The 9710-nt window shown below is 41.0% G+C and overlaps 1 non-coding gene across 1 annotated transcript; it reads left to right on the plus strand.

Annotated features, from left to right (window-relative positions):
* The first annotated feature begins 7637 nt into the window (after nt 1-7637).
* Nucleotides 7638-7834, plus strand: LOC130854746 (U2 spliceosomal RNA). Its single transcript, XR_009054177.1, has one exon. It is a non-coding gene; the product is annotated as a U2 spliceosomal RNA (small nuclear RNA).
* The last annotated feature ends 1876 nt before the right edge of the window (nt 7835-9710 follow it).

Raw genomic sequence — 9710 nt, forward strand, 5'->3', positions numbered from 1 at the left:
TCAGTGTTTGTGCTCACCCTTGCCCCATCTCCACCCCCACGTGGTGAAATAAGAAGGAAGCCACCCAATTCCCAGTTCCTTTCTCAGGATGGAAGGAAAAAAGTGGAAATTGTTTGCACCTTTCAGGCTTGTCTGGGGGTTACCCAAGTGACTGGTTTCAGTCTTGCCTGACACAGAGGGCTGCTAGGAATCCTGACGTAATTGGGATATCAAACTGGAGGCGGCTAGAAGCACAGGCTGCAGGGGGAGCTGCAGGAGGACTGCAGACCCATGGGTGCCTGGAACCAAGAGATTGCAGGCAGAGGAGTGCAATAGGACATCCAAAGCCCTGAGAAGAAGGAGAGGTGAGACTCTAAGGGAAATTATGCCATCTAAAAGTAGCCATGTGTATGGATGAATTGGGGTGGCAGGGGAGAGGAACAGGGCACACATAGGCCCGGGAAGAGGCATCAGTAATTACCATGAGAACAGACACATAGTTCAATGGAATAGGACTAAGAATTCAGGGGGGAAAAGAACACCCTCATACTTTTTGTCAACTGATTTTTGTCAAGGCTACCAAGACAATGCAACAGGGAAAGAATAGTCATTTCACCGAATGGTGCTAGAACAACTGAATATTCACATACAAAAGAATGAAACTGGACCCCTAATTTATACCATACACAAAAATTAACTCAGAAATTCTTAGAAGAAAACATAGGCGTAAATCTTCATGACTTTGGATTAGATGGTGATTTCTTAGGTATGACAAAAGCACAAGCAACAAAATAAAAAATAAATTGGACTTCATCAAAATTAAAAACTTTTATGCTTCAAAGAACACCATCAAGAAAGTTAAAAAAAACACCTCACAAAACTGGAGAAATTTTTTTTAAATCACGTGTCTTACAAGAGACTTGTATTTAGAATATATAAAGAACTCTTACAACTCAATAACAAGAAAATAACCCAATTTAAAAATGAGCCAAAATTTGAATAAATTTTTGGGCAAAGACATATGAATGGACGAAAAGCACATAAAAAGGTGCTCAACATCATAAACCATCAGAGAAATACAAATTAAAACCACAGTGAGGGACTTCCCAGGTGGCACAGTGGTTGGGAATCTGCTTGCCAAAGCAGGGAACACGGGTTCAAGCCCTGGGCGGGGAAGATTCCACATGCCATGGAGGAACTAAGCCCATGTGCCACAACTACTGAAACCTGCGAGCGCCTAGAGTCTGTGCTCCACAACAAGAGAAGCCACTGCACTGAGAAGCCCACACACTGCAACTCACAACAATTAGAGAAAGCCCAAGCATAGCAATGAAGACCCAACGCAGCCAAAAATAAAAAATTAATTAATTTAAAAAAAAAACCCCACAATGAAATACCACTCTACTCCTGGTGAAAATGTTGTGAAGATTGTTGAAATGACAATAAAGGGTTTAGAATATCACATAAACTTAGTTGATAAAGCAGTGTCTGGGTTTGAGAGGGCTGACTTCAATTTTGAAAGAAGGTAAGATGCTACCAAAGAGCATTGCACGCTACAGAGAAATCTTCCATGAAATTAACCAATGCAAAAAATGTCATGACTGTCTTATTTTAAGAAGTTGCCACAGCCATCCCAATATTCAGCGACCACCACCTGATTAGGCAGCAGTCATCAACATTGAGGCAAGACCCTACATCAGTTGTGAAGGCACAGATGCTGGTTAGCATTTTTAAGCAATAAAGAATTTTTTAATGAAGGTATGTACATTGATTTTTTTTTAGACATAATGCTATTGCACACTTAATAGATTACAGTTTGATATAAACATAACTTTTATATGCACTCAGAAACCAAAAAATTCATGTGAGTTGCTTCATTGCAGTACTCACTCTGGTGCAGTGGTCTGGAACCAAACCCAAAATAGGTTTGAGATATGCCTATACAAGTAAAACCGGAAATCTGAATAAGATTGATTGTAGTAATGTCAATATCCTTGTTGTGATATTGTACCATAGTTTTTACAAGGTATTATCACTGAGGGAAACCAACAACCAATACCTTAAATTTCTCTGTATTATTTCTTACAACTGCATGTGCAACTACAATTATCTCAAAATAAAAAGTTTAATTAAAAATACATAAAAGAATATGATAAAATAAATATAAAATAAAATAAAAATTTTGACTTAAAACATTAAGCAGAAAAAAATAAAGGGAGAAAAAGACATCATAGCATGCAAAAGACAAAAATGTCTAATCTAGATAAAAACTTAATTCAAGCTACAGAAGCATATTACTCAACTCCCTTCTCAATATAGTACAATCAAATAAAAACATCAAATCAGTAGGATAGAAAGGCAATGAAATTTTTAAAAAGACAATTTCTAGATGAAGTAAATGAATTGAAAGACAAAACAGCAATATTTTAGAGCTAATAAAATTAAAACACAATAAAAACACTGAAAATTCAATTACTGACCCAGCAAATGAAAAAAACAAAGAGATTATATATATACGGTTGATAAACATAATCCAATATAAGAATAAATGATACATTTGAGTGGAAAAACCTCAAAATAGAAGATTTATTCAAAGATATAATACATCCCAGCAGGGCCTCCAAAAAAAAAAAAGATATAATACAAAAGAATTGTCTGAATTTTGACATTACTGAAGTTGTAGATGAAAAGTGAATACCATGTTCCAGGAATATTTAAATTAGAATACCAATATCAAAGTTTATCCTAAGTACACCACTGAACTTGAAGAAAATCATCAGGCATCTACCAGGCAAAATAAATCACCTATAAAGAAGAAAATCAAGTTGGTCTCAGACTTGCCTCAACATCGTTTACTGCCAAAAATAATGGAGTGATGAAATCAGGTTTGCTCACCACAAAATATAGTTCCATATACTTCTTTTCCCAGATGAGTATAAATAATAGACACAATAACCAGAATACTGGAGCCATAAATACATGTCATAGCAATATAGGAAAGGAGCATGAGACGTTGAAATGAGCTCATGTTCTGAAACCTTTGCTGGGACCAAATAATGAGCTATGATCAGTAATTCAGGAGGTAAAATACAGATTATCAAACAGCAATTATTTTGTACTCCAAAACTTTGCCGCAGCCTTTCAACACTTCTATAATATAGATATCTCACTTTACAGAGAGAAAATTAATGCTAAGGTAAATGAACTTGCTCTGAATCATACCGTTAAACCCATATTTTTTTTCATAAATTATTTATTTATTTTCTTGGCTGTGTTGGGTCTTTTTTTTTTTTGCTGTGCACGGGCTTTCTTTAGTTGCAGTGAGTGGAGGCTACTCTTCATTGTGGTGCACAGCCTCCTCATTGCTGTGGCTTCTCTTGTTGCGGAGCACGGGCTCTAGGCATGTGGGCTTCAGTAGTTGCAGCACATGGGCTCGATGGTTGTGGCTCACAGGCTCTAAAGCGCAGGCTCAATAGTTGTAGAGCACAGGCTTAGTTGCTCCATGGCATGTGGGATCTTCCTGGAGCAGGGATCGAACCCGTGTCCCCTGCATTGGCAGGTGGATTCTCAACCACTGCACTGCCTAGGAAGCCATAATTTGAATTTTGCTCTACCTAACTCGAAGCCAAGTCTTACCTAACATAACAGTGTAATCTTATATATAGATAGTGCAAATACACGATTTTAATTTTCTTCTTTTTGCTTATTTCTTTTAAAGTTTCAACAATATGTGTTGCTTTTGCTACTAAAAAAAACAGTAGGCTTTTTAAAGATTCACACAAAGTTTCTTTTTCATAGATGAAATGTATAAATCCAATCCTTGGAATTTTAACTCTTTTGATGCCAGTATAGCAGTTGAAATTTGTTGGTCATTTGAAAGCCTGATGCACATAGTTTTTCTCACTTTTTAACTCACCTTCAGGGGGGTTAAATATAATATAAATATGGAAATAATGATCACAAATTCAGAAATTAAGTTGGCTGGATTTTCCTAGTCTAGACTAACACAGTCTGTTTCCTGGAAATCTGTCTAAGCCTTCTGTCTTTTTTTTTTTTAACTGTTTGGATAAAACATACACACACACACACACACACACACACTACCGGTACTCCTGCAGTGCACTATGAAGCTATATGGATTAGGACACTGGAGGGACCCAGGACTCACCCCAGCACAGGGCCAGTGCCACCCATGAAAGGCAAAGGTCTTCTCACATCTAATACAGCATTGTAAGCCTGGTGGGAAACAAGCTTCCCTGGAAGGAGACAGAAGGTGCCGGCACGAGATGGCAGACTCAACCCGGCCAGTTCACATCTCTCGCCAGACAGACAGCCTCTGTCTGTCAAGTTCCTTGAACTTTGAGTAACTGGCTGAGACGCCAAGCTAAGAACGCGGCCAAGTCCTGAGCAGAACTCCTTTTCTCCCCAAAGAGCCAGCGAGGAATCAATGATGAGGAACCTGCCAACTTTCTGTCATTTGGAGGGCTTCCAAACCCAGGATCACACTCAGGGAACCGAAGTCCAAGAGGCCTGTGTGTGGAGGCAAACAGGACTCTTTTTCCTCTTTCAAAACATTGCTACAAGTAGGTCTGAAATACTGTGAGGAAATAACGTATTTTTAATTTGTCAGATAAGCAAAAGCAGGCAGTTGGTAGAGAAAAAGTGATCTCGTGAACTGGCAAGTTTTTCTTCCTTCTCTCTCTCTCATACTCCTTTCTGTCGGGGTAAATCATTTTAAACAATTTCCTCTGACTTGGAAGTTTTGAAACACAAGGGAATTCAAAGCACGGTTTGGTTTGGTTTGGTTTGGTTTGGTTTGGTTTGGTTTGGTTTGGTTTGGTTTGGTTTGGTTTGGTTTGGTTTGGTTTGGTTTGGTTTGGTTTGGTAGCTGTTGCTGAGAGTTCATTAAGGGAGGAGAGAGTGGGAAGTTGAGAGATTTAACGTCCCAGACTGATTTTAAAGCCAAAGGTTAAGAAATATTACCTCATACACAAGCAGGAATTTTCAGTTACACTCAGGCAATCTATTATACTGTTACCTTGTAAAGGGTCTATGATCTGGGACTGTTTGTGGTTCCCTCTTCCTACTCCACCCCCCTTTTTAAACAGGTACCCCAGGAGCAATCCCTTTGATCACACAACGGCTAGAAATAATCTTTAAAGAAGTGATGATTTCACCAGAACAGGGGCTCAGATATCCACACTGTAACCTTCTGAAAGACTGAGAGCAGTAATCAGAGGGTGACTTTTTTGAGGGACTTTATTTTCTTAGATTAGAAAACATCTATTTTTGAAAACAAGAAAAAAAATGGGTACCTTAGAATGAGCAAAGCCCTTTGCAACTATGGTCGTGGTGAATGGATGAAATGAAACTCTCACCTAGTTTATAACAAGAACTTCAATTTCCCTGAAATTTCATCTGGAAAGCAACAGGAAGCAGCTGGTTGAATGAATGCCTCTGGAATGTAATCTTCCTAAATCAATTGCTCTCAAGTCCTTGTAAGAGTTCTCTTAGCTTTCGAACTTCCCAGAATATTGGCTGCTTCTACCACTGTTGATACGTTTCAGGGCATGTTCTTAGTGGGGGAGGGGCAATTTCTCTGAAAGAAACCTGATTTGCAGAGATACAGCTCTATCTGATACAATCACAGAAAAACAGTGCTGCTGCAAAAACAACCCCTTTAAGCATCTCAGTCTAAATCATTCAGAACAAGTTTCCAAGGTCTCATAGGAGAGTTTAGCTTCTTAGAGCTATCGGCTTCTCATCAATCTTTATTTCAGTCAATGATCTTTGCATCATTTGAGTTTTTTTCTTAGAACAAAGAGAATGCATACTAGAGGATATTCAAGTCTCTGCCTTCGTTGTGTAACCCAAATAGAAGTGGATATCCTGTGGTCTCATCTCTATATTCAAAGGACCAGTCCATCTGCCGAGCAGCAATTTCAGAGGATTTGAATCTTTATTTTCGTCTCTCTTAGAGGTTCTAACTGAGAAGCCCCAAGCCCCTTCTACACTCACAGGTTTTGTACACTCCTGCAGAGCCTCTCACCTGCAAAATCCAAAACTCCCTCTCCAGCATAGCCCACCCCACCTTCTCTCCCTTCTTCTTCCTATGTAGGTCAGCATTGCCACACTAAGCAATTTGCTCCATCCCACTGCCTTTCCACCGACCTTTCCATTTCAGTCCTTACTTCTCTGACCCCCTATTAACCCAAATGGATTCTCACTTAGCAGATGGAAAGGGAGAAGCAGAAATCTGTGGATGAGGTGAGGGCCTGAGAGGGAGGAAACTGAAAATATTTGCCCATAAAAACTCCACCCACTGCCCTTGCAAGACAGAGCATAGCTTGCCAACACAGCTGATACCATCTTTCCCCAGATTCTAGAGCACCCGTCAAGGCCTCCTGGACCCTAACCTGCTGCAAATCTGTATTCTATTTCCCCTCTCAAGGGAGCATCTGCCAGAAAGAAGCCTCTGAGCGCCAAGGAGCATGGAGCAAGTTAGCTGTGAGTCCCAATGGTCTGTAGCCACTCATACCTTATTCCCTCCCCCTTCTCCCTTCTGCATTTTGACCCTAAGAATTACAGTTTTTTCCTGCATGCAAGTTATGGAATTCACACCTAGTCTAACATGGCCGGAATATTTGGGGAGTGAAGGCGGGTGAAGGTGAAGTGGAAATTTTTTCATTAGAGGACCCTCAGAGTCGGGACTTCCCTGGTGGCCCAGTGGTTAAGAATCCACCTGCCAATGCAGGGGACACGAGTTCAAATCCTGGTCTGGGAAGATCCCACATGCTGCAGAGCAACTAAGCCCCTGCGCCACAATTACTGAGCCTGTGCTCTAGAGCCTGCGAGCCACAACTACTGAGCCCACTTGCCACAACTACTGAAGCCCTCGAGCCTAGAGCCTGTGCTCCACAACAAGAGAAGCCACCACATTGAGAAGCCCACGCACAGCAACGAAGAGTAGCCACCACTCTCTGCAACTAGAGAAAGCCTGTGTGCAGCAGTGAACACCCAACACAGCCAATAAATAAATAAATTTATTTTAAAAAAAAGGACCCTCAGAGCCAATTTGGGTTGCAGTCTCTGTCATGGCCCTGTTATTCTTTTCCCCTGGAGTCACATCTTGGAAGGTGCTTATTGAGAACACTGTAATCAGAGCTGCCGCTCCACAGAAGTGGGGCCGATTATTGGAGCCTCATGTCCTGAAATCTGTTGTACTGCCTGGTAAACGTGTCCATACTCACCAAAGTGCCCTGACTATTCTTTTTTTATTGCACCCAGGCATGTTAAAATATGAGGCCCTTTGACATGAGCATTCTCTCTAGGACTGAAAGGTGGATTACTTCCCAAGTCGGGGTTTGCAAAGCTATGCAGGTGCCGCTGAACTCACTGACTCTCTTCTCACCACAAAATATTAACCACGCCATTGCCTTTCAAATGGCTTTGTGTAAACTAGTCCACTGCTTAGACTTAATGTAACAGTTGCTCTCTCTCTCGTTGAATACACACATGTAGACATTTTTTTTTCCTATTCACATTACCTTTTCCGTGTCCTCCTACATAATTCCTGCACTCATCTCTCATGCCTTGGTCCCGCAAGCCTCAACTTATTTCTTCCCTCATCCACCTTTTGAATCCTGAATTAGCTGACCATCGCTTCTCGGCCTTTTGGCTAAGATCAAGTGTAGTATCTGAATTAGCTGACCCCCAACCCTCTCTACCTTCTCCCATCCTTTGTCCCGGCCAATACCGTCACAGACAACATATATTTGGTGCTTATTATGTGCTCTGCACAGCTCTGTTCATTTGGAGAAACAGCAATCAGAGGTTTCCAAAGAGCGGCAGCACACCCTGAAAATAGGGCTCAAAACAGGCAACCTTGCGTACATGCTTGAATAAATCCACATCTCTCGGACCTCGTTGCTAAGTTTGGGTTAAATAGGAAATCAGGCTCTGATTCAAGTCAGGAAATTTTAAAAGCAAACGAAGCAAATGGGTGCAGGTCAAGAGATTAAACCGAACTACTTTCTATGGAAGAGCCAGTGCCTTTACCCTGGTACCCCTCCCGAGGGATAGCTCCGCCCGCATGGTGTGTGGACCTGCTGTTTTATTTGTTTGATTGATTGATTGTTTTGACCATCACACATTTCATTCATTTAAACCAGGGTTGCCTGAGTGGCATTGATTTCCAGGAGTGCAGGTGTGCAACAGGGAGAAAGGGGCTTTGTTGGGGAATTAGGCATCCAGAGACCTGATTTCATCAAATTGCTTAAACCTTTCTGGGTCTCAGTTTCATCTATAAAATGAAGAAGTCACATCGAGTGACCTGCTAGATTCCTTGAAGAGCTGCTGATCTGTGACTCTTATTGGTTAAGACCTGCAATGCTTTGCTAGCAAAATAACGTGGAAAGGGATGCGTCATACGAGGGTGAGTCAAAAATTCTCCACACTCTGGTTATATTAAAACTTCTATAAATTCTACACCCAGAGTGCAGAGGATTTTTGACTCCCCCTTGTAGTTTGATGGCCCTGCAGGTGAGTAGTGAGGGGCGGGCATAAGAAAAGCAAAGTCAGAAAGTCTACAGGGTTTTGGCATTTGTAGATAAAAAGTAGTATACTCAAACTCCTTTCCTCACATCGGAAAGGAATGCTACAAAATGATGATTTATTTACTTATGAGAGAGATAGATTAACACAAATTGAGAGTGTATTAGCTTGTTTAGGTTGTGACTGTGATTGCTGAGGAAAAAAAAGCTTTAAAATGCTTGGGGTAGGGGTGGGGGTGGGGGTCTAATTTAAAAGAAACAAATGGATTACATTTTCCCAATTTAGCAGTCGGTTGACTGTGACTCATCCTCCTCTCTCTGCTCATGCGACCAGGATAGTAAATATGTATTGACAAGAAAATCTAGCCCGACTGTCAGCAGATGCCAGCCCTCCTCAGAGTGAAACCGCAGTGAAAATGTGCTTGTTTCCTGTTTTCTTTGCATAACTAAATTGCAGGGACTGTGCCAGTGTTTATTATAGTGCCCCACGTGAAAAGGGGCTGATTGCTTATTTCTAACTTATGCACTGCAAATATTGTGGCAAACCCTCGCGCCTTCCACTTCCTGCTTTTAGAGAGCCCTGAGTCTAAATGAATAGAGATAAATAGATGCTTGTCTGCCTCCAATTCCTGAGGTGATCTGCCCAAGCTCTGGAAAAGCTCCGTCCTTTTCCAGGTGTTTTTCAACAATAAGAGCTTTAAGACAGACGCGTACTGGTTCATATCCCAGCTCTGCCTCCTACCGTCTGTGGGACTTTGGAAAAGTTACTGATACTCTCATTACTTGGTTTCCTCATCTGTTACAATAAAGATCAAAGTACATTTCGTTCATACAAGTGTTGAAAGTAAACGGTGCTTTTTTAAAAATGTATTTACAAACGTTGAATCTTTAGGGTAAATATTGAAGAGATAGTAAGTACTAATGGTGTACGATTAGCTAACATTCATTGGTATGAGTTGTAACTAAGGTAATAATATAAATACATCCCCATCAGGCAAAGGGACAGAAATACAAAGACATGTCCCCATATGGAGAGAAACTACCCAGCTCCATGCAGGGTGGCAGGCAGGGAGTTTTGTTTCTTCAAGGAGAAAATGTGGATTCACTTACTGGATTTTGAACCAAAGTCCTCCAAGGTGAGTTGATATTGCTGCATTTGAGTGATGACTTATGCTACAC

This window comes from Hippopotamus amphibius, chromosome 5, assembly GCF_030028045.1.
Source record: "Hippopotamus amphibius kiboko isolate mHipAmp2 chromosome 5, mHipAmp2.hap2, whole genome shotgun sequence".
NCBI lineage: Eukaryota > Metazoa > Chordata > Mammalia > Artiodactyla > Hippopotamidae > Hippopotamus > Hippopotamus amphibius.